Source organism: Anas platyrhynchos, chromosome 9 (genome assembly GCF_047663525.1).
Source record: "Anas platyrhynchos isolate ZD024472 breed Pekin duck chromosome 9, IASCAAS_PekinDuck_T2T, whole genome shotgun sequence".
Taxonomy (NCBI): Eukaryota; Metazoa; Chordata; class Aves; order Anseriformes; family Anatidae; genus Anas; species Anas platyrhynchos.
Window position 1 is genome coordinate 12,094,153 of NC_092595.1, and position 22,362 is coordinate 12,116,514.

At 47.1% G+C, this 22,362-nt stretch overlaps 1 protein-coding gene across 5 annotated transcripts in view; it reads right to left on the reverse strand.

The window, feature by feature from the left end:
- FGF12 (fibroblast growth factor 12) overlaps nucleotides 1–22,362 on the reverse strand; it is a 230,317-nt gene that overhangs the window by 165,734 nt on the left and 42,221 nt on the right. The window contains exon 1 of one of the 5 annotated variants that reach the window (XM_072042295.1): nucleotides 5,522–5,718. The exons of the other annotated variants lie outside the window; for them this stretch is intronic. The gene's annotated coding sequence lies outside the window, so the exon portion shown is untranslated. Of the gene's footprint in view, nucleotides 1–5,521; nucleotides 5,719–22,362 lie in introns of those variants that run through there. 5 annotated transcript variants of the gene reach the window in all.

Consider the following 22,362-nt stretch of genomic DNA (forward strand, 5'->3'; position numbering starts at 1 on the left):
ATCAGAGCTAACAGCACAAGTTCCCACTAACACATGGGAGAAAAAAAGTTCTTGCCTTTTCACATGGGACAAGGACTCTTAGAGAAAAAATTGTCATTAAGTAGTTGTAGCAGAACTGCTCGTGGTATAGGAATAGCAAGAGCTGGCCTTGCAGTTGTTTGATTTTCACACTAATGAACAAGTTAAGTTCATTTCTATCATCTTTATCATTCGCAGTGGCAGGCAGCTGAGGAAGCAGTCGAGTTTTCCATGCATCAGCTTATAGGCATGCCTGCAGTTCTTTGTGGCTAAGCGTTATGTCTCCTGTTGTTACTGGTGATCCAGCCTGGCTTCAGGTTTTTCCTTCCTTCATGTGAAAAGCCTCGCTTTAAAGAACTTCTCTCAAGCAGGTTATGAACAAAATTGAAATAAGTGCAGTAAATTAATTGGCAGAGACAGAGAAGCACCCTGGAGTGTTAAAAAAAAAAAAAAAGAAGACTACAAAACTTTCTAGAGGGTGAGAAAGATGCACGCACACAACCAGGTGGCCCTCAGCCCTGCGCCCTATAAAGGTGTGCAGCGGGGCTGTCAAAGCTGCAGCTCTGCAGGTTCTCAGGCCGACCTTCACACAGGCACAAAATAAAAGATGTGCATGGAGAAGCCTGCCAGGGGAAAGGAAAAGAACCAAACCATCCTGCCTTGGAGCATGCCTTGCAGTCATCTGTGCTTTGGCAAAGGGAGAGCCAAACGCTGGTCGCCAGCCCAGTAACGGCAGCAGGGAGGCAGGAGCAGGAGGTCAGGTCTCTGCTTCTTTCAAGATGACCCCTGAAATGCTGAGCTCCTGACGTTATTAGCATCAGCAACAAGGAAGCCAGCCAAGAGCAAAACGTGTTTTATCTTTCAGTCGGTAATTGAAGTGGGCCGGCATTCAACAGCACACGGTGCCAATTTTTCTTCGAACGCCCGAGTGGTGCGCACCTCTCCGGCACGGGCTGCAGAGCGAACCCGCCGCATGCTGTGCCCTCTGAAATTCAGCTCTGACCGCTGCTCGAGATAGCCAGCAGCAGTCTGCGGTGATGTAGGGATAAGTTTTCTGCTCCGGATGAATTTTCACCACGATCAGAAAGGATCGCTCAAGTCAGATGAGAAGAGAGCGAGGGAAGGGCTGAGCCTGCCCGGGGCTCTGTGGGGCTGAACTCAGAGGAGCAGCGAGCACGTCAGGACAGTCCTGGCGATGTGCAGTGTCTGCAGTCTGAGGGACAAAGGCACAAGTTCACTGCTCCAGAAAGAGAAACTGCACTTCAGAGCAAGAGAGCTAAAATAGAAACTCTAGCCTTCATGTAAAAAATAGATGAGATGAGGGTTTTTGGCTTCTCTGCTGACCTATGGGCTGGGACAGGGTGCAGAAAGGACTCCTCTGAGCATGCTGGTGCACCAGTGAGATCAGCCCTGTCCCAGACTGGCTGATAATCAGGATGCTGCTTCTGCTGGGCAGCTCGGGGAACAGCCCCCAGCCCAACCCATGCTCACATCTGGGCAAGTTGTGCAGGTGAGGAGGGGACATCCACAGGGGCTGCACATCTCCACCTCTGTGCCAGGGTAGGGGCTCCAGAAGGGAATTCTCTACTTCTGCTCCCTCCTCTCCAGTCCTGTTTCCTAATCTATTTCCCCCACTAGTGGGGAGGGTGAAAGATCTCCATCCCTCTTCCTCAGTCAGGACAGGAACCAGATGGGGACAAGCATCAGGAAGACAAAACTCTGCCTCAGAAATGCTGAGAGGAAAAAAAAACACACTTATTTACAGGCAAAGTATGTACTCAGCTGCCTTACTCAACCATAATCAAGATTAATAACCTCCCATAGTTGTAAGGGCTTCAACTGATGGGCAGCCCATAAGCACAGCTCTCCAACAACTGCTGTTAGCTTTTACAAGCATCACGCTCCTCACAAAACCCTTACATTTCTGCCAGCCTGGAGCAAAGCAGCCCCTGAGCAGCACGCCAGCTCCTGAACCAGGATGTGTTCCCACTCCTGTCAGTGGATGTGGCTGTCCTCTGCCTAGCGAGTCACATCAGGCCGAGCAGAGGGGCAGCATTTTGCAGCACGTGGCAGGAGCAGCAGGCGAGTCCTCTGCATGCTACCTGCTCCCAGGAGTGTATTGAGGCAGCCCCAGGCACTGCAAGCCTCAGCCAGGATGAGCCCTAAGCACATCAGCTGGTGATGAGAGGCTACAGGCCATATATCATGCACTAAATGGCCAGCAGCGTTTGTCTCACCAGAGCTGTCACCTCCTGCTCTAAGGAGCAGGAGAGCCCAGTTATGCAAGTCTTGTTCCGTGCTTGCAATGATGCTGTTTAGGAACCCAAGACACGGAGCAAAATTAAGCCTAGTGTAACTGCCCCATCCACTCCTCCAAAAAACAAAGCGACTTCACTTCCTGCGAGAATAACTGAAAGCCAATCACTTGGGAGAAAGGGTTGTTTTGTTCAGAAGGCATGTTTTTAGCTTTCTCTTGGACTTCCTAGCTGCAATACATTTTTCTTTAATTAGTTTAGCTTAACCAGCAAAGAGCAGAGTTGAGGAACAAGGGTCTGCACATAAAAGCATCTGAAATTGCTGGCTGGCTAATACAGCCTAAATAGACACTGCAATCTGCCTGTCAGACTTATTAGAGGGTAGTATTGTGTTCTGCGTGTTACATTACTATTATTGTATTTTCCAGGAGAATGAATTATCTCCTGGTAATGATTTCATATGGGTAAATGAGGCTGCTAGGGCTCGCTTCATTAGCATCTTTTCTGCAGCCACCAGCATTTAAATTAGAGATTCTCCTGGACGATGCAAAGGAACAAGTGTTTACTCAAGTGTTTTACCAGGCTGCCAACACAAGCATCTGCATCCTGCAGGTCCTGCTTCTGCTGGGATTGTGGAAGCTACAGACACAGGGGGGTATGGTGGAGACCTGAGGACAGAGCAGCTCTGGGCCGAGATAGGATCTGATCCCCATCGGCAGCGTTATCTCCTGATGGCATGTGATACAGGACCTCCGACCAGAGCAGGGATGTTTTTCACATATCTCTTTGACAAGAAACACCCTTTGAATAGGTCAAAGTGAATACCGAGTATTTTTTCGTGTTTCCTGGAGGAAGGGTGCAGATAGTTATATACACTGCCCTGTGAGCACTTTTGGGACTTCCACCCAAACTGCCTGTCCAAGCTCGCTTCTGTCCACCCTTGCATGGACCCAGCCATGATCTCCTGCTGCCCATGCCCAGGCCCATTTTGGATGAGCAAGATGGGCAGTGCAGGACTACGAGCAATCCTCCCAGGGAGCACAGCCCCATAACGCTCAGGGTTGACATCGCCCTTTCGTATCCTCCCACAAGCAACATGCCAGCACCCGTACCCACCTCTGGCATCACAGCTGGGTCACTTGCACAGCCCCCAAACCCTGCACAGCCACCAGCACCAGGCAAAGCGCAGGTGGGGGGGGGCGTGCTGCACGCACTGAACAGGGATCAGGGCACTGAGGCAGCACAGGCAAGGCCTGAACAAAGAGAAGTTGGGCACCAACCCCAAGCCCAGAGGTTTAAAACTGCAGTTTGCCTCTACAGGGATGTGTATGGATTAGGACAGGTATACAAACCAGGCTACAGAAAGTTTACTGCACTCGAAGATGGCCATGGCACAAGCAAAAAGCACAAACTCAAACCCTGTGAAAATTGCGTGTCCTTCTCCCTTACCCAAAGGCAGCTGTTTCCAAAAAGAGGGACTCAAGGCAGTTAGAAGTGTGGATGCAAGCCCAGCAAAACCTCAGCTACAAAATGACTTAGAGGGCTGGAATTGTAGTGGGAAATGCTGGGCATCACTGCTGCAAATAAAAGTGCTCGCAGCTCCTCCAATGGCTTGGCTGGCAGCAGCTGGGGAGAAGGGGCTTTCCTCCATCAAGGTTTTGTCCCAGTCCCCCAGACTTCCTCCACACTGAGCTATTCACACGCACATGAAAAATAAGTGATGAAGTCAGTGATAGGACTGGGTAGAGGGAAGGTCACGTTATATATAACAGGACATGGTGTGATGCAAAACCACACGTAAAATCCACCATGCTGCTGGCACAAACGGGAACCAGCAGAACTACCGGGCATATGGCAAAATCCAGATCCTGGAACGACGGAGCAGGCAAAAACTTTAAGGATATCTCAAATTTACTGCTTTAACTCCCTTCTACTCAATTGGTGGGGTGGTTAGCTGGATTTATCACTGGATTGTAAAATAGAAATCCTTCCAGCACATAAAACAGCACCAGTTGAGACTCACCAAGTCCCTTTTATGATGACATTAGCTTGTCTTTTAGAAGGCAATGTGTTTGGTAACTAGCTAGGGCACTCCCAAGGAAAGCGTATTTCACCAGTGCTCACTCACCACTGTATTTGTAACTACATCTTCACAACCCCACAATTCTCAATCATTTCACAGTCACAGAAATCCAGGGAGAGATGAAGTCTGGGAGCCACAAAAGGCTCCAGAAAACTCCCCTTCACTGGAGGGAGGTTTTACTCTTACTTGGCCAGAGCACTAAGGCAGCTCTCAAACTCCACTAGCCTCAACAACCAAAAAGCTGGGCTGAGCATTATGCAGGGGCTGATCCATTGGTATTTAATTCTTTTAGAATCCCCTAAGCAGCCCCGGTATCTAAAGGTTTGATCTTTAGAAACGGCTCTGGGTGCAGAGAAGGGAAGTCTTGTATAGCAGGTCTACATCTAAAGAGGCAATAATTAAACATCTCATTTCCCAATCAGGGTTTTCATCCGGTGCCCAGGGTCAAAAGGTTTGATCAGTGCCCAAGGTTCAAAGCCACCCTCAAACCCCAGAGATGGGAAGAAAAAACAGCTTGGCATGCAGAACAGCTCTTCAGCACGTGTCGGCACCGGTGAGGTCAGGTCTCCCCCACAGCACCCTTGTAGCTTGAGGGTCTGCCTTCCCCAACAGATTCAGAGCTTTTTCAAGAATACTTGGATTCAGTTCTAAACTGAGTCCCGGCTTTTCAGAAAATTACAGCACTGATTAGATTTGTAAGATGATTAAGAGCTCTTCCAAGTCCAAAACTCAGGTAGCTAAGCTGTAACAGGATGTTCTACCACAATCCTGACAGCAACGCCAATTTCAGGTTGAGTTTCCAAGAACGGCGCGTTCTCTGCAAGCCGGCTGCGCTCCGCAAGGTCTGCCTGCAGCAGCACCCTCAGGAAGTCACAGCTACAGCCACGTGCAGTCAGCTGTGCGAGCCCCATACAGCTTCACCTTCATGGCCTTGTGTGCAGCCGCAGTAACTGTGATAGCTCTGGGCTTCAGCCCTCGACATGAGCTACACGGTACAAGGCAAAGCTCAGCCACAGCCTGCTAGCAGCTTTAAGAGCTCAATGACTTACTCCTACAAACCAGATCGTTTTTACAGACGATATTCCTGAATCCAGAAGATAACGAAGTACTTGCCAAACTTAGCCTGCTGTAGGTGAGTCGAGAAGCCGATGAGGATGGCACTCACCTCTGAGGATGGCGTAGGACCGGTGTCACTCAGCACGGCCACAGCAGGAACACGCATGGCACTGACAGCATGCCACGGAGCAAGACACGCTACCTTTAGGGCAACGAGCTCCGGGATGGAGAGCAGGACAGCCAGGGCAGGCTCAAACATAGCACAGCCTGCAAAGCCCCAACCTGCCTGCTGCACTGCTTGGGCCAGACTGCTGCTGCCAGCAGAGGTGGCTCTGAGAAAATAAACTGGGCCCTGACATCACAATGGTGCCATGTAAACGCACCCTGCACACCGCAGCCACGCCACGCAATGGCAAACCCTCCTTCGGCAGGGAGCAGCCCGTAGGAAGTAATTAGTTTGCATTAGTTATTAGGAACGTGAGCCACTGTGTGTACAAGTATTGCCGTGCTGCAGACACTGCACTCCGACTGAGGGCAAGGCACAGCAGAGATTTGTTTGCTGTTGATAATTGTTCCCTGCCTTGACTTTACTCAAGCAGCTACAATTATTAATTTGTAAATTTCAACATCAAATTCAGCAGAGCTAACTAAACAGAAGCAAGGTCAGTTGGAAAAAAATCTACCTTTTCTCCATCACATTGTTTTTTTCCAGCTGAGCTATCTTTCTTTTTGCGCTGATATTAAGGGCATACATATTTAAAGTAAGTCCCACTGGCCACATACGCCAGAGTGCAGCATAGTAAAAAATATTTAAAGTAATTGTTTTTAAGGACAAATTATATTCACTTCAATTTTCCTAGGATAACAATTTGCACAGTTGAAGAGAAAAATCAGATGTGAAACCCCGTGCTGAATTTATTTCCCTGCTATAAGCAAATCTCCAGATCCTTCTCTGGGAAGAGGGAAGGTCCCGCTTACAAGGGGGGTGGGCTGGGTGCCACTGCCATGTGTTTGGGCAAAAGTCACACAGTGGAAGAAAGCCCTGTTGAGGATAAACTCTGTCCAAGGGGAAGGAGCAGACTCCAGGACCTAGGTTCATCTACAGAAGTCATGGCAGGAGAATGCTCTTAGCCTAGACACAAAAATAAATGTATGCAATTACTCCAAATAACAAGAAGTCCATTACAAAATGGAAAATAGATATTTGCCTCTGACAATTAAAAAAGTTTAACTTCTTCTACAGCCTAATTCAAGTAAAGTGAATAAAGGAAAGAAAGGGGAGCCTTAGGTAAAAGAACAGCACTTTCTCCTCCCAAACCATAAAAACAGAAATTGATCATCACTGTTTCGAAGTGTTAAAGTATTTTCAAGGAACATGGTCAATGCCTGGGACCATTTCAGACTGAAATCACATTAGTACGTCTCTCAGAATACAGTCAGGTTGGTTCTCACCTCTGTAAACCCCTTTCTGTCCAGCAAACAAGCAAGTTTGTTACAGAAACACCATCCTGTAAGGACAAATCTGTCTTGTGATCATCTCCGTAACAGCAGAATCTCACCAGGGATGAATTAGCCAACATCATTTTTCCACCTTTTCCATAATGATGACACAGGTATTTTCAAAATCCTTTTTCCATTCATCTCTGCTTGCAACATGTGTAGCTTGCAAAAAAAAAAAAAAGTTCCTTTTACCATCTTCTGTAATTAATTTTCACTGAGCTGGACAGCAGAAAACAATACCCCTCCGAGGCATTTGTGCATAGCCCTCAGTGGGCTGCAGCACCGTGTGTCTGAGAGGGGGCCTCAGCACTCGGTGTGCTGCTGCACTCATTCATCGTCCTGCCACTGAGCATACCTGGGTGTTCACTAACGATGAGAACAAATACATTTCATCTTTTACGCCAAGAACTGTCTTCCTGAATAAATGGGGAGAGGCACTAAGAAGGAACTGAGGTACTGGGATACTTAAACACAGAGCATCATTGCATTCATTGTGATGATTACCACAGAAGCAACATGAAGTTGAAGCGTGAATTGTCACAAGTTACTCGTGTTTGTTTAGATTTGTCCACCCTCAACAGAAAGATGGGCCGCACAGCCTGGTACCCCACCTCCTCCAGAGCATTTGCAGACAGTCCCAGCAAAAAGCATCTAGGCACACACCATGAACATTAACTACTTGCCACAGTGTTCTCCTATTCAGTGATCATTTGCTACTTCTCAGGGTTTCTGTTTAACTGCCCCCCAGGAATTCAGGGACCTAGATGTTCATTAACCCCACCTACTATTCCTTGCCAATCACAGCTGACAAACAGCTCCTGGGGTTGAATCCAAACCCCTCCATGAGGACCTCAGGGCTGCACTTGGATTTCTTTCCTGAGCCATTCCCCAGAGCAATCCCAGACCAGGACCTCAGCTCCCGCAGTACTGATGATTTAGGAACACTGTAGGACAGGGAATGCAGGAGTAAAGTTCCCTGGCTGCATCCTAAAAATCTGATCCCAAACATGCCATTATGCCCGGCAAAAATACAGCTCTTGAAGGCAATCTTGTGTCGAGACCATTTAGCTGAAGTTATTTCTGAGATGATTCAAATACCACTTAGCCCACAACGAGTTCCCAGCCCACTGCTAACAGACAGACTTGCTCACGGGCACAGGGTCATTTCTCCAAAGCAGACTATTCATCTCTCACAGACTACTCATCTCTCAAAAGTCATCATGCACTGGTCATCAACTTCAAAAACAAAGGAGAGCTCTCAGGCATCTTTGAAGCCCTGGGTTTGCTCCATTAAGTTTAAAGCTTGCAGCTATTTCTTCGGTAGAATAAAGGAATCCAACTGCATACTACTGTGCACACTGCTGCTCAGGGAGAGGCAGAAGTCCCGCCACGCTACTCTAATTAATAAGGACTGGGTGCCTCGGGTCTGTGGCTAGGAGACAGCACAGCTGTAGCTACACCCTCCATTACCAATTTAAATGTTTAGAGCATGTGTAGGTGAAGCAAACAGAAAAAAAAAAAAAAAAAAACAGTATAAAAAAGTAAAAGGAAAGAAAAATGTGCTTTGTGACTCCCACCTGTGTTAGGAACTGATGCTTTAAATTAATCTAACTACCCATAACCTGAGACTTTTCCAAAGGACATCCTCCTCCCTTTCACAGGAACAGCACGTGCCTCACAGCACCTGCAGCTACTCTCAAGGGTTGTGACTTAAGAGTGCACCTAACCAGCAGCCTTGACAAGGGCCATATTTAATTCCATATATATTTACTGATTAAAAGCTACCTTAAAGCAGAGCACAGGTTGAAAGCATGCATACCAATAGTACAGAAACCAGCCCACAGAGACCTGCCAGTTGCCACAGGCAAGTGCTCAAACTTCCAAGCCTGGGCCACGTGGGCTTACAGCTAACCCGTTTCACATTTTGCACAGCTTCCACCTTTGCACAGCTACTACCTGGTGTACCAACACATCTTCGTTCCCACCACATTGCAGCAGTAACAGGAAATTCAAGACATCACATTTTCTAGCTCCCCACATTGAAATCACAACTGCTGGATAAACTTTCAATTATGATGGGGAGAGGCTGAGGGTAGAGGAGATAATCCTTAAAAGAACTACTTCAAATGCAGACTAGGATGAGATTTCAGAAAGGCTAACTTATAAGCTGTGTGATGTGTTTGTTGTTTTGATATCAAGGTCATTCATAACACTCAGACACCACTTTTTCAAAGGAAGCCTTTTAAAAATATTTTCTATTTGCCTTTTTTTTTTTTAAATCAGCTGATTATTATAAAAATCCCATTAATTGAGTGCCACGCAAACCATCAAAGAATTCTCTCTCTTCTCAAAGAATAAGACTGAGACAAACAAGACAGCAAGATGATCAAGAAACCCTGTTTACACAGAGTTGAGGAAACCCTGAGCTCAAACCCAACGAGAGATAACTTGAATCAGCTTGGCTCTCAGTAAAGGAAAGCTGAGTTTGCCTGTGTTGGGTTGGGTTTGCTCTTCTGCACCCAAAGGCTGTGTACTTGGCAGATGTTATGGATTTATTCTTGGTACCATGCAATAGCTTACGCACACAGGTCAGCTCAAGCCATGAGTTTTGGGGTGAACGCACCACTGTCCCTGAGAAAGCACTAAAAAAAATAATCCGTTTTGGCTACTCTGAATGGTCCTTTCATTAGGATGGGTTTTGGTGGATTCTCATCCCACAAGCCTTCTACCTTTCGAACCTTGAATAGAAAGAGGATGTGTTCTTCAGGGAGGCAAGAGAAGAGCAGTATGGCCTGCTGTCCTCCCAGATCCAAGACAAAATACATGTTTCAGGGCTTCTGAAGTTGGCTGGCAAATATCCCAAGGGACTAACAGCATACAGACACATTGGAGGAATTCATGGGAAGATAAATCCTCACTGCTCCTCCATAGAAGCTTTCTCAGCTCAGCGCCCAACCAAGCAGCCCCGTGGGGCACAGAGGAGGCTGACATGCTACAGTGCTCTTCCAAGCGCTAGAAGATGTCTTAAAGAAAGACATTCTTCTGGGTTTGACAAGCAAGAAGTCAGCAGTGAAACACGGATGCTTGAGGAAAAAACTGAAGCAAATGAACCTCAGGATTTGTTTCTGCTCTGCGTGGCTCCTATTAGGTTAATTTGCTTTATCTGTCTGCACAGCTGAGGCAGGACTAGCAGAGAGGAGCCAGCATTGCTCATTTCTGAGAGCTCTGCTACTACTCAGCAACACTGAATCTGGGCAGACAGTCTCACACCAGGAATATGGGGAAGTCAGTACTAGTCGTATTTAGGAACAATAAGTACAGAAGGGGAAAAAATGGAGCAAACTCTCAAAAGAACTTCCTTTCCCTTTTTTTCAGGGAGAGGATAAAACAGATTTTACTCTTGTTCCTCAAGTATCATCAGGAATGGTGAGAATGAAAACTGTGCTGCTGCAGTGGATTTCAGCAAGGAAAAACTAGAGCCACACGGCTGTTACCAAACGCCCTCCAGACGTTAACACCACCGTCCAGATGACAATGTACGAACTCGAAAGTGCTGTGTCCAACACTGAGCCACTTCGAAGCCCAGGATTAAACACATCACCCTGGAGAAAGGGGAAGGTGATGACAAGGAGCCAAAAGCAAGGAGCTGTACGTTTATAAATAAAGAAGGGTGCAGGGGTGAAGCTAGCTAGTAAAAGTAAGAGCCATATAGATTGGGTTTTTAAGATATTAATGATTATTTCAGTGCTATTTTGTTCACTTCCACTTGGTGGTGAGGAGGGAGCACACAAAAGAACTCAGATTAACACTTTTCCTTGCATGAGGACAGTAGTTAGGCGGTGTATGCGTGTTACATCACCACCTCTGCGCTCCTTTCTCTACTACCGACTAAGCAGAACCTTGGACTGCAGCTAATTAAGCAGAACGTGAATTCAGCAGGATTGGATGGCTTGCACCAGTTTTAAAAGAACATCCTGAAACCCTCTATTATTGCTACCAGTTTTAAATGTCTTGGTCACGTGGAATTTGGGGTGGCTGGAACAAAACCAGCTGATGTGTTGAGTATTCTAAAAGGCAAATAGAAAATTCTAAAAATGATCCCCAGCAAACTAAAAGTGATAAAATTAAACCATATAAAACGGAATTTCTTCAGAATCAGTAGTATCTAACATTAACTTTGTTCTTTTATACCCTTCCTTGCTTTGCTTTTACTCTTAACTTTATCGATAAAGTGACAATGCAGATTTTCCATGCAGTCTTTACGCTCACACTATTTTTTTTATCTTAATCAAATCATATAATCTGACATGTATCGGTGTACAAAAAAGCATTTCACATAGTGATGTCTAAGTAGCCGCAGGTACACATGTATGTTCCTACTGAGGACTTGGCAGAGGCTGGTCCTTGAGCCTGTGTTAACACATGCTAACGAGTGGAAGGACCTAAAATCATTACTAATTAAGTCTGAACATGACAAACAGTTGACAACTGAGACATAACCAACAAATCTGCCTGGCTAAATAAGCAGCACCAAAGAATATAGTACAGACTTTGCTCTGCCACATGCAGCAATGTAAATGACGGCAGCAGCATCCTGTAAAGCCACTGATTTTGGCAGGAATTTGCTGGTCAACGTTGAATAACAACATTGAACAACAACAGCCGAGCACACTGTGCTGGAACAGTCCTGAGGTCAAGAGAGCTCAGACTTTGGATGGGTGATGTCAAATGAAAAATTAATGTGGTGTTTGACATCTGTACAATCAACATTACAATAAGTTTCAGCGTTTGCAATTTGGGAAAGATATTGAACAAAAATTGGATCCAGAGCAAAGAGCTACCAAGAGAACGATTAAAGGACCAAAAGCTCAGCTTGGAGAAAGGCTCCAGAAGCACCATCTGTTCCCTTGAACGAAGGGGAAGGTTAACAGGACGATCTGATCACAGTTTGCAAGTACCGACGTAAGAACAGAAGCGTGATCAAAGAGCTCTGTCCTTTAGCAAATCCAGTCTAACAAGAGGCAGCACAGAACTGGACAAACATGCCCAAAGCAATGCGTGTTTATGACAGCTGGCTCATCAGCTCGCCGTGATGTTGAGAGCGTTATCAGTACCGATACCCACCAGGCTGAATCCATAGCAGTGAGGGCTGTCATGGATCCTGCACCACATATTAAAATCACGGGTATATTTTTTAATTCCTCAGATGCAGCTTTCTAGCTAAAGCAGGGAATCATCCAGGGCTGCCAGGGGATTTTCACAGCACAGGCTTTGCATGAGCAGCTCTGTGCGTCCCACGAGGCCCCTGCAGCAGGAGCAGTGTGCCGAGGTGGGACTGCGATGTGCCACTGGGGACGGGCTGTCACTCTGGCAGCTCTCAGGAGTCAAAAGTTTAAGCCTGAAGCATCGCTGCTATCTCATGGGCTGGCCAGCATTCCTCCTGAAGCTGGTGTTTAAGTCAACACCTCACCCCTTAGCTTCTCCCACAAAATATGACTGCTGGGGTAGGACACGGGGATCCACCTGGAGCCCCAACCCCATGGAGCTTCAGCTCAGGTCTGATGCTGTAGATCCTTCAGTCCTATAACCAGGAATAAGGAAGTCCTTATTTTAAGAAACCCCATTTTTAGCTTAAATATTGTGTATTAATTTTTTAGAAGGATGGGGGAGGTGACTTTCCTTCAAATGTTCTTCAGCTCAGGAAGCTGAGGGAGCAGAGCACCAGCTGCAGTACCCTCAAGTTCCCCCCTTGAGCCACTTATTTCTGGCTCAGGAGGTTGTGCAGGGGTTAGTCACAGCCCCTGGGGGGGCTTCAGGATAAACACTCCCTAATCACAGGCCTGGGCAGCATATTTAACAGTCACCTGGGGAAATAACCCCACAGAGTTCAGAAATGAGTAATTTAACCTCTTCATAAAGAGCTGGGATTGCTGTGTGCCCCAGGTCTCTGGCAGGACATCTGCTCAGAGCCAGGAATAAGAGCAGAAGCAAGCAGAGATTGTTTTGGGGCATGTGGGATACTCTGGGGGAGCCCAGAGGATGCAGGAGGTGCCTTGGGGCTCCAGCTTGCAGCCCCAGTTCTCTCACCTTGTGCTCCGAAAGCTTTGTTGCTGACACCCCCAACCAGGTCCTGCCACTCCTGCGTGGAGCCACTGATGTCAGGGAGGGAAAGAGGGAGCCCAGCCCCTTCTGGCAGCGCAGGCACCTCATGTAAATTCATTGAATAAATGCAGTCATTTCTCTCAGCTGATCCATCCCCACGTGCGCAAGCTGAAGCTGTGCCAGGCCCTCATTGCAGCCAGCTCTCCCACAGCTCGCCACTCCTGAAGGTGAAAGCGTTCGTCACCCTTATCAGCATTTCCCCTTCCCTCCTCACCCCAAACTGCCCTCCCCAAATTTCCTGGCCCTCCTTCCTCAGGCAGATTTGCTCTGCACAAGTCCAAATGCAACCCAGGCAGAGCCTTGAAAGAGACCTTGGAGAGAAAAGGACATTATAAAGTTATTTTAAGTAAGGAAAACTGCATTTCCCTCAGAGGCTGACTTCAGTCCCTAGAACCCTTGAATTTTTAGGCTTAAGCAAAAAAAAAGCTGTAAAAGCTGTCTCCTTGATATGGCTCCACAGCAGCTGATACCCACGAAGACATTTTGCAAGCACCAGTACACACAAGTGACTCGAAACAGAACCAGAGCGTCCTCAGCAGACACCGACATGGGCTTCAGCTCCTGCAGTCAGTCCATGGGAGCCTGGTAGCCACCTGAAGAGGCACAGCCCTCAGCTCTTTGTGGAAGAGGAAAACTGAGCTGTTCCATGTGTTTTGAGGTAACCACCACCTCCTAGCCCAACCTGAAGAAATGACTAAATAACAGGTGATGCTCTCAAGTCAGAGCTGCAGTCCAGTGCCTACCTCATTCAGATCTTCCAGGCCTGCAGCACCATTTAGCACACGCCATAGGGCTGGACACAGCATGAAACATCCCCTCCTGTTTGCCACCTCCACACGATGATGCTCTGAGCAGAAACCTACACATGGCCATGTAAACCCAGGGCTTTCAGGGTCTGCCTTGCTTTGTGTATACACCTACCAGGAGCCCAAACCACATGCACAAAATATACTCCATAAATCATCAACCCGGGACTTCTATCCAGCTGTGGAAGATCTTTGGGTTTAGCTTCTCCCCTTCACTTTTACTAACTGTAGCTGGTACACGAAGCTTTTCAAGTAGGAACTGGAGTTTGGGTCGCCCAACATCAAGCACAGGCATCTCGGAGAGAGGAAAGCAAGGGAGGCACTGACAGCACGAAGTGAGAGCTGGCAGGGGAAGGGATGGCAAGAATCTGTTCCAAAGAAAACGCAAGCAACTGGCCAGCTGAGGAATGTTTTAGAGACATTTTCTTGTGTTTTTCTTTCTCTGTAGGGAGGGAACAATATGGAAATTGGTGCCATGTCCCTCTCCAGACTGTCATACAGCTCTTGCTCCATCCGTATGCACTGTGAACAACATGAAGCATTGCTTGTTTTCCAGAAGTGACTGGTGATTGAGGATGCCCTAAATTGAGACTCTTCAGATGGCTTTTAATTGCATTTAAGATAATGTGCAACAATTTATCACATCTGTTACCTTTCAATACATCTCCAACTCATCTCTAAGAGGCACCACAGTCCCAGACCACTAGGAGATCCCTGCCCACACCCCACCACCTTTTTACTGTACGTTTTCACACCCAGGCACCGCAGCACAGCAATGACAGAAGTTGCCCTATGGAGACATGCACAGCAGCTTTGAGAACAGGGTAGTTAGGACTTGCTTCCTTAAAAAAGGATCTCCACATTTGGGACCCAACCCAGTATTCAAGCCTCAGAACAGCTGGGATTACAGCTCAGATGCCTTCAGCTCCCTCCCTGAGCTCCTCTGCTCAGAGGAGCAGCTTTCTGCTCCTGCTCAGCACAGGCCCCTGGCACACTCGGGCTGGCCACACTACCAGAGCCAGGAGCCACCACCCTGCCTGCTGCGAGCAGCCCGGCATGGGCATCTCACCTCCAGGAGGAAAAAACAAAAGCCAAGAGCAAAACTAAATAAAGCGTTCACATTTTTCTCCCTTCCTTGCATGTTGTACAAGCTGAACTGTCACTGGATCTTTTGCAATTGAGGCTAGATTATAATCCAGTCTGGAAGACAAATATGTCCAGTTTTGCCCAGTTCCTTGCTGTTTTCCATTCTTCCTTTTCCGTTGTGCCTTAATAAGATCAACCCACTGCTTCTAGGTTTCACACAGCTATAGGGAACTTGTTACTAGATGTTAGAGATGTGTAAACCATTAACAGATTCTCAAAAGACATGTCCCCTGAAGGATAGGGTGGGAGAAGTGGGGAATAGCTTGCCTAAATGTTCACATTCAGCTCCTTTATGCTTTATAACCACTACTAGATTATTTTCAGCTCAGTAATGCTTCAAAGGAATGACTGGAATCAGGACCAAAAGCACCAAGCATCGTATACAACAGGAGATAAGGCCTGTCACCAAGCATTTAACCTCAACAGGTAAATCAAAAAAAGCAGGCTGCACATCAAAAACAGAGAGGGATGAGGCTTGACCAAGGTCTCAGAGCAAGCCCATGGAGAGACAATGCTATTACCTGGGTGTCTGGAAACCACACCAGTAGCTTGTTCTTCTCCTTCCCTGACCAGTCACCAGGCCACTGATTTTGACCCTTAGCTATACCTTCATTGTAGATACAAAAACATTAATAGTACGTGGGATCTGCACCACAACTGCAGTCATCATCAGATATTCTCCTCAGCAGCAGCTAGGGGATGATTTGTCACTTCTGCATTCACATTCACTTAGGCTCTTCAGCTCCACACACACAGCCCAAACAGCAGTCACTCATTCGCCATTTGATCCATAAATAGACCAGGTTGGCAAGAAGCAGGTCACCAGGAAAGTGCAATTCAGCAAACAGCACCAGCACCTATCACCCGCCCCAGCAAACCGAAGTGACCCTGGCAACTCCAAATCAATGGATCTGCAAGCATGGCCTGCCCAATTCCTGATCCTGACTTGGCCATCACAAAAGCACTTATCTCCATGTGTGCAAGCAGAATCTCAGAAGAACAGATACTTCCCAGAACAGCTCAGAGAAGGTCCATCTCTGCGCACACGTCCAGGCAGAGGTGTCTCGTACATGCACAAAGGTTTATGCCAGATCAAGCAAATATTGTCAGAGCTGCAGTCTCAACTCTTAGGTATTGATGCAGAGATTAGCCATGAGCTTAGCTGTGTAGCAATGTAAATACCAGAGGTAACTAAGAGGCACCACTTGCATTACCATTGCAATTATGCTGATTTGCTACTAAAGATAGTTCAGGTACCATTTGCCATCAGTGTACCCCCACTGGCTGCAGAGTGTGGTAAACGGCTGCTGTGGCAGCAAAATTAATAAAAATGGGCATTGTGTGGGGGGTATGTAGAAATAAAACAGTACATATAATTAAGTCCATAGTCACTGGGCAAATACAGCTGCCATTTGGTAATACCAGAGCAATCCCTGATGCAAAAGGACAAAGCTGCAAACCTGGAGCCATTCAAGGTGCCTTCTAACCACGGGGTCAAGCACTGAAACAGCCCAGTGAGCTGACACCGCCAACAGCTGGAACTGCTGGCTCCCAGAAGCCCCTATGGAAAGAGTCCTCCCAGCTGGCTCCTCTGTATTAGTATTTTTGTATTAGTTTTGTTGTTATGAAATGCCTTTCAATTGTGACTGAATTAGGAGCAACCTTGATTAAATTTACATGAGAAATGTGTTCCTCAGGTCCCAGTTGGAAATAGAGACTGGGACTCTGATCAGGATACCTGCGTCCCAGCTATCCAAAGATGATTTCAGTCTGTGTAAAGAAGGAATAGAAAAACATCTAATACCAGAAAATTGTGGGGAGAAAAAAAACAACACATTGATTTTAACTGCTAGTAAAATAACCTACTGCAGTTGCTGTGTACGTGGATGCACACAGGCAGGACCAATTCCTCAGATCCTTACTTGGATTTTGCACAGATAAAAGCCAAACATTTGTTTCTCTGCTCACCAACCACTCAAGGAGCTAGAAAACCAAGAACTGTTTCTGTGAAGCATATTGTTACTGTAAGGCTACATCTTGCATGGCTGTGCTGGCCAGGATCCCTACTGAGAGGGCGAGTTTGGAGTATGGTTCCCTGCTTTAGTCCAATCTTCTTCTAACACTGCAGCAACTGGCACGAAAACCCTTCCTTCCAGGCTGCTATGGAGAAAGCAGAGATTTATGCTTGTCATGTCCACAAAAAATTGGACCCATCACACAGACGGGTGGCTCTCTGCTCAGAGGCAGAATGTCAACAGCTATATTAAGCAGAGGTAAGGAGCGTTTCCAAAACAGCTTTTCTTCTCCAGGCACTAACCTTAACCCTGGGTTTTACCTGCTATCATTTTCCTTCTCTTCGTACACAGAACACCTCCACATGATAGATGCTGGATGAGTATTAGAGGCTTGGTTTAGAAACATTCTGATTTTTACTTGTGAACATTTCCAGCATCTCTGAGTACCTCACATTGTGAAGATACCAGTGCTTCCAGGCACCTGCTGTGCCAATGAAGGCATTTTGGGACTGTTATAAGCACCATATACAGCAGGTACCAGCCCAAAGTTCAGAACATTTAATGAACACTAAGCTTTATAGCATCCACAGGGAAACATTGGCACCTCCATTTCACAGACAGAGGCTGGGATTTGCCCGCGGCCAAGGCTGCTTCTGGTTCTGCATCTGCCCCAGTTCGCAAACACCTTCACAGAATTTCTAGGTTGGAAGAGACCTCAAGATCATCGAGTCCAACCTCTAACCTAACACTAACAGTCCCCACTAAACCATATCCCTAAGCTCTACATCTAAATGTCTTTTGTAGACTTCCAGGGATGGTGACTCCACCACCTCCCTGGGCAGCCCGTTCCAGTGCCTAACAACCCTTTCAGTAAAGAAGTTCTTCCTAACATCTAACCTAAAACTCCCCTGGCGTAACTTTAGCCCATTCCCCCTCGTCCTGTCACCAGGCACATGGGAGAACAGGCCAACCCCCACCTCGACCCTAACCTTGGCACAGGCCACTGCACCAAACTCTGCCCTGGTGAGGGAAGACACTGCTTCCCCATGCATTGCCCAAAGCTTGCACCACACCTGACTCAGGAAGGGGATAAAGCCTTGACCAGCCCCTGTGATGCCCAAGAGCTTCTCCTGCAAGCCTGGAACTCATCCGTGTGATTGTGCTCAGCTTCTGTTTGACATACCTAGCTTTGAACAGCAAAGAGGAACATTTAAGTCAGCCCATAGAGGAGATGTGTGCACATCTACACCAAAACACAGCAGAAAGAGCCCTCCTGAATCAGTTTTTAAAGCCTAAGACATTTCTCCCCACATTAACAGGTCTGACACCAGGTTCCAGCCCTGGGACACAGTTATCAGCAATCGCTCTTTTAGTATTAAGCACAGAGCTGTATGGAGACACACGCAGTTGTCAAAGCAAGAGAGGCCCATCCCAAAGCTTATTTGATGCTCACAGGCTTCTATCCAGATTTCTTCCCCTACTACAAGCTATTTAAAGGGTTGCTAACCCAAAATGGAAAATAGCTGTTTTATTTTAAAGCATTAACTAAAAATCACAACAAAGCTCCGCGTGCCCAGCATGCCAAGCCAACACACACAGAACAAGACAACCAAAATGCACCATTTCCATACTCAGTTCATAGCACCTTCCTGCTTCTCCAGAGAGCTTTCCTTCGCTCCCCACTTCCCCCTCCTGTCTGACAGATCTTCATAAGCCCCACAGGCATCACCTTCGCCCTGCTGCTTCAATTCTGGTGGGCCAGGAGCATGCTCAGGAGGCTCAGGGGTTTTGCCTTCAGCATCCCAAAAGGTGCAGGCGACTAACCTGTAGCTTGCAGCCTTCCTTTTCCCGAGTGGACGGATGTTAAGTACATCTGAAGCTATTAGGGAAGACAAACCAGGTTTCCATGGTTATGGGAGCCTGAGCTTCTTGTCTCAGGAAAAATGCAACGCACGAACTGCGGGTAGGAAAGAGCAGAAACAAGGCCAGATTCATGGGCAGCGTGTAGCACAGCTCCTCAACATTTTTCATGCAGGCACCAGCAGAAAAGGCTTTTCTTGACTGCCTGGAGATCTGTGGGCTTAGGCTACAGCGGTGCTACATACATATTCTATTGCTCTTGTGCTGTGACAGCATTAGCAGTGAGCACAGAGGGGCACGGCCGTGCTTCTGGCCCCTGCTCACCTGGGTGAGCCTCCCCACCCCTAAAAGAGGCTGGTGCTGCAGGGTGAGGTGTTCCTTGCCACCGAGATCAAGCTGCCAAGGGATCTGAGCTGCCCGTCTCACCACGAGATGGAACAGGTGCAGGCTGCTCTCTGGGGCCCGGATAAAATGCTTGCGCATGAAAACCCCAGGAAGGCAGGATTTGCAGGTGTGAATTTGCAAATCTGTCCCATTAAGTTACATTTGGGCTCGGTGCTGTGAAAATACAGACACACAGAGCCCCAGTCCTGCCCTCCCCTCCTCCAGCCAAAGCACAATGCAGTTCCCTTCTCTCACACTGCCCTGAAAGCAGAGCTGTTTGCCATCAAAGCCTCACTGCTTCGAACCGAAACACGGCAGAGGCTGCTGATACAATGGGGAAAGGCGTAACTGCAGGGTCCTGGCACATTGCTGAAGTAATGGCTCCCCAGGGCACAGAACATCACAGCCTTCATCCCACTTGAGGTGCTGGAATAGCAGAACCATGTTCATTTCCAGGGAAATTTATTCTTTCAGAGCAGAAAATACAGACTTCAGGCTTATTTTGGGAGCTCGGACCAGGGAAATCAGCAGCTTGCACACTGGCTGATCACATTTCCCTAGCCTCTTCCTATATCCCTCCCTGCAGCTACACGGGGACTGCCTGTCCTGACATCCGTTGGCTAAACCAGAGCTGCACAGGCTCACCAACAGCTACACCCGGCAATCCAACACCTCTAAACACATTAATCCTTTGCTGGCAAAGCCTGGCTGAGCAGCAGCACCCAAGACTGAAGTCAGTAGGCACTGCCCCTGGGTACTGCTCACCCATCCCAGCTCCTTTCACTCCCCAATGGGCACCAGCAGTAACGAATGCAGGACCACAGACTGCTATAGGATCAGATCAAGGTAAGCCAATTACTCTTCCATAGTGTCTGAGCCTGATCTGCAATTAACAAATCAATTAAAAGATTATTTTCCCTTCTCTTGAAGATAGCCAACCTTTCACCACCCATGCTGCACCCCAGTCCTTGGGACTCCCCAGCACAGGACAAAGTTTGAGGAGAAGCTCAGAGGAGTCCAAGAACAATGAGGACAGATTTCTCCTATTTCAGGACATCTTTGGCTGGTTCTGACCGCTCATGGATGACTGCATTTTCCAAAGAGTCATCTGTTGGAGACTAATTTATTTGGAAAATGAGAATCCGTGGGGTGCAAAAGCATAAACATGCACACAGTGCCAAGACGGTGTTCAGATCCACATTAAAACTTCTCCAAAGTGCTTAGTTGGAGAACAGGCTTTCATAGATTCATATTCTGTAGGACAATGATTTGGTAATTTCTTTGATTGCATCCTACTGCGTCCTGCAGCTAACCCAAGCAATCTCATCAGATCCATATGAAAATTGCTGGAACTCAGCACCCATCGGGGTGTCTTGGGCAAGTTCCTTGCTGCAGCAGACATTTTATGCGCTCCTTAAAATACATGTTTGCCTTAGCTAGAATGATTAGTCCCACTCTCCTTAAGGTATTCATCTAAGTTCTCTAAAGCATCTAAGGTTTCAAGATGAGTGCATACAAGACTTACAGATTACGTAGACCCAAAGCAAGGTTTTGACCTTGCTCTTTCCCCAGTTACCTTAAGAATGTCCAGAAAATCGTTGCTAAAACACCGCTGACCAAACCCATCTGAGGGCAGCTGCTGAGCTGCACAGCATCACATTCACATCCTGTGGTTTGTCCAGCCTTCTGTTAGCTGCAGTAACTTGTGTGCCATTAAGCCTGGTCTGCCTGACCTTGCCACCCTCTGATCTCTGCAGTCACTTCTGTCAACTTCTTGCAACCAAGCATTGATGCCCCCTCTGCAGTCAAACACCCAAGCACTTTTTAACAGAAACACCCCAAAAAATCCACAGGACATTCAGATAGGGTTTACTTTTCCTTGAGAAGAAAAGACTACATGCATAAATACCTTATAAGCACTGCTGCCCTGAGAGGAAAGAAAGTGTCCCTTCCACTGGTCATAAACCTCAACTCAGTTTGGTTTGGGTCAGAAACTTTCAGGTCTGCTTGGAACATCCAAAGGGGTGCCTGTCCCAAAGTAAGCCAGGCTGTTCCCACAGCTTGATAAAGCCAGAGTTGGGAAGAAACCTCTGCAGACTACACAGAGATAAGGATAACCAAGTGACACCTCCAATGACAATGAATCGAACAGAGGGAACCTCCACATCTATCAGATACCTCTCAATAGAATTCTGCCATGTAACATGCTAATATGCAGTGGTTCAAAATAAATCAATAAACCCAAGTAACCAGAGGAAAGGATTTATCGATGACAAATATCCATTAATATCTTGTTGGCTGAGCTTCAGAGAAGGCCTGGCGAATATATGAATAGCTACATGTAATGTTTCATATGCAAGACCAAGCATGAGAATGAAGTGCAAAAGCAAGCTAAGCCGTAACACTGGTGCAACTCTAAAAGCCATCCAGCATCTCAGCCTCCATCTGCACCACAACTCACTTCTGATGGAGAGGCAGCAGCTGGAGCTGTTCCAGCACCTCGGAGACAACCCAGTGCTCCCACCCCTGCTGGGGGTGGCTAGCACAGCAAGCTCTGCAGCACCAGGATCATCCTGGAGCTCTGCACTGCCTCATGTAGCTCAGCCTGAAGCATGTCTATCTTGGGGTTGTTTCCATCCATTCCTCTGGAGAAGGGGCCTCCATGTACTAGTGTTCTCATGCCCACCTTTGGTTTCTGACTAGTTTCCATGTATAATGTAGCCTTCCCAAATTTTTGGACTTAAATAAGAAACAGCCTGTCAGCTGGGTGCATTGCTTCAAGGAAACCAGCCAGAAGGACAGAGTTTCACAAACTTAGTGAATTTCTTCTGCAACACACTGCTTCTTGAAGAAGGATGCACTATAGAGGTCTTTATCTTGATTCTTTTCCTCCAACTATTGAGAAGTGTTTTCTCATTTGCTGCTTTTCAATATTATCCAAGCAGTGATTAGACCTTCCCTGATACAGTGAACACTAAGCAGAGATCTTTGAAAAATATCCACCTTCCATACAGAGCAATCAACCATGAGACATTGAAACACTGAGAGCAAGCATTCTGAGTTTAGAATAAAAACAA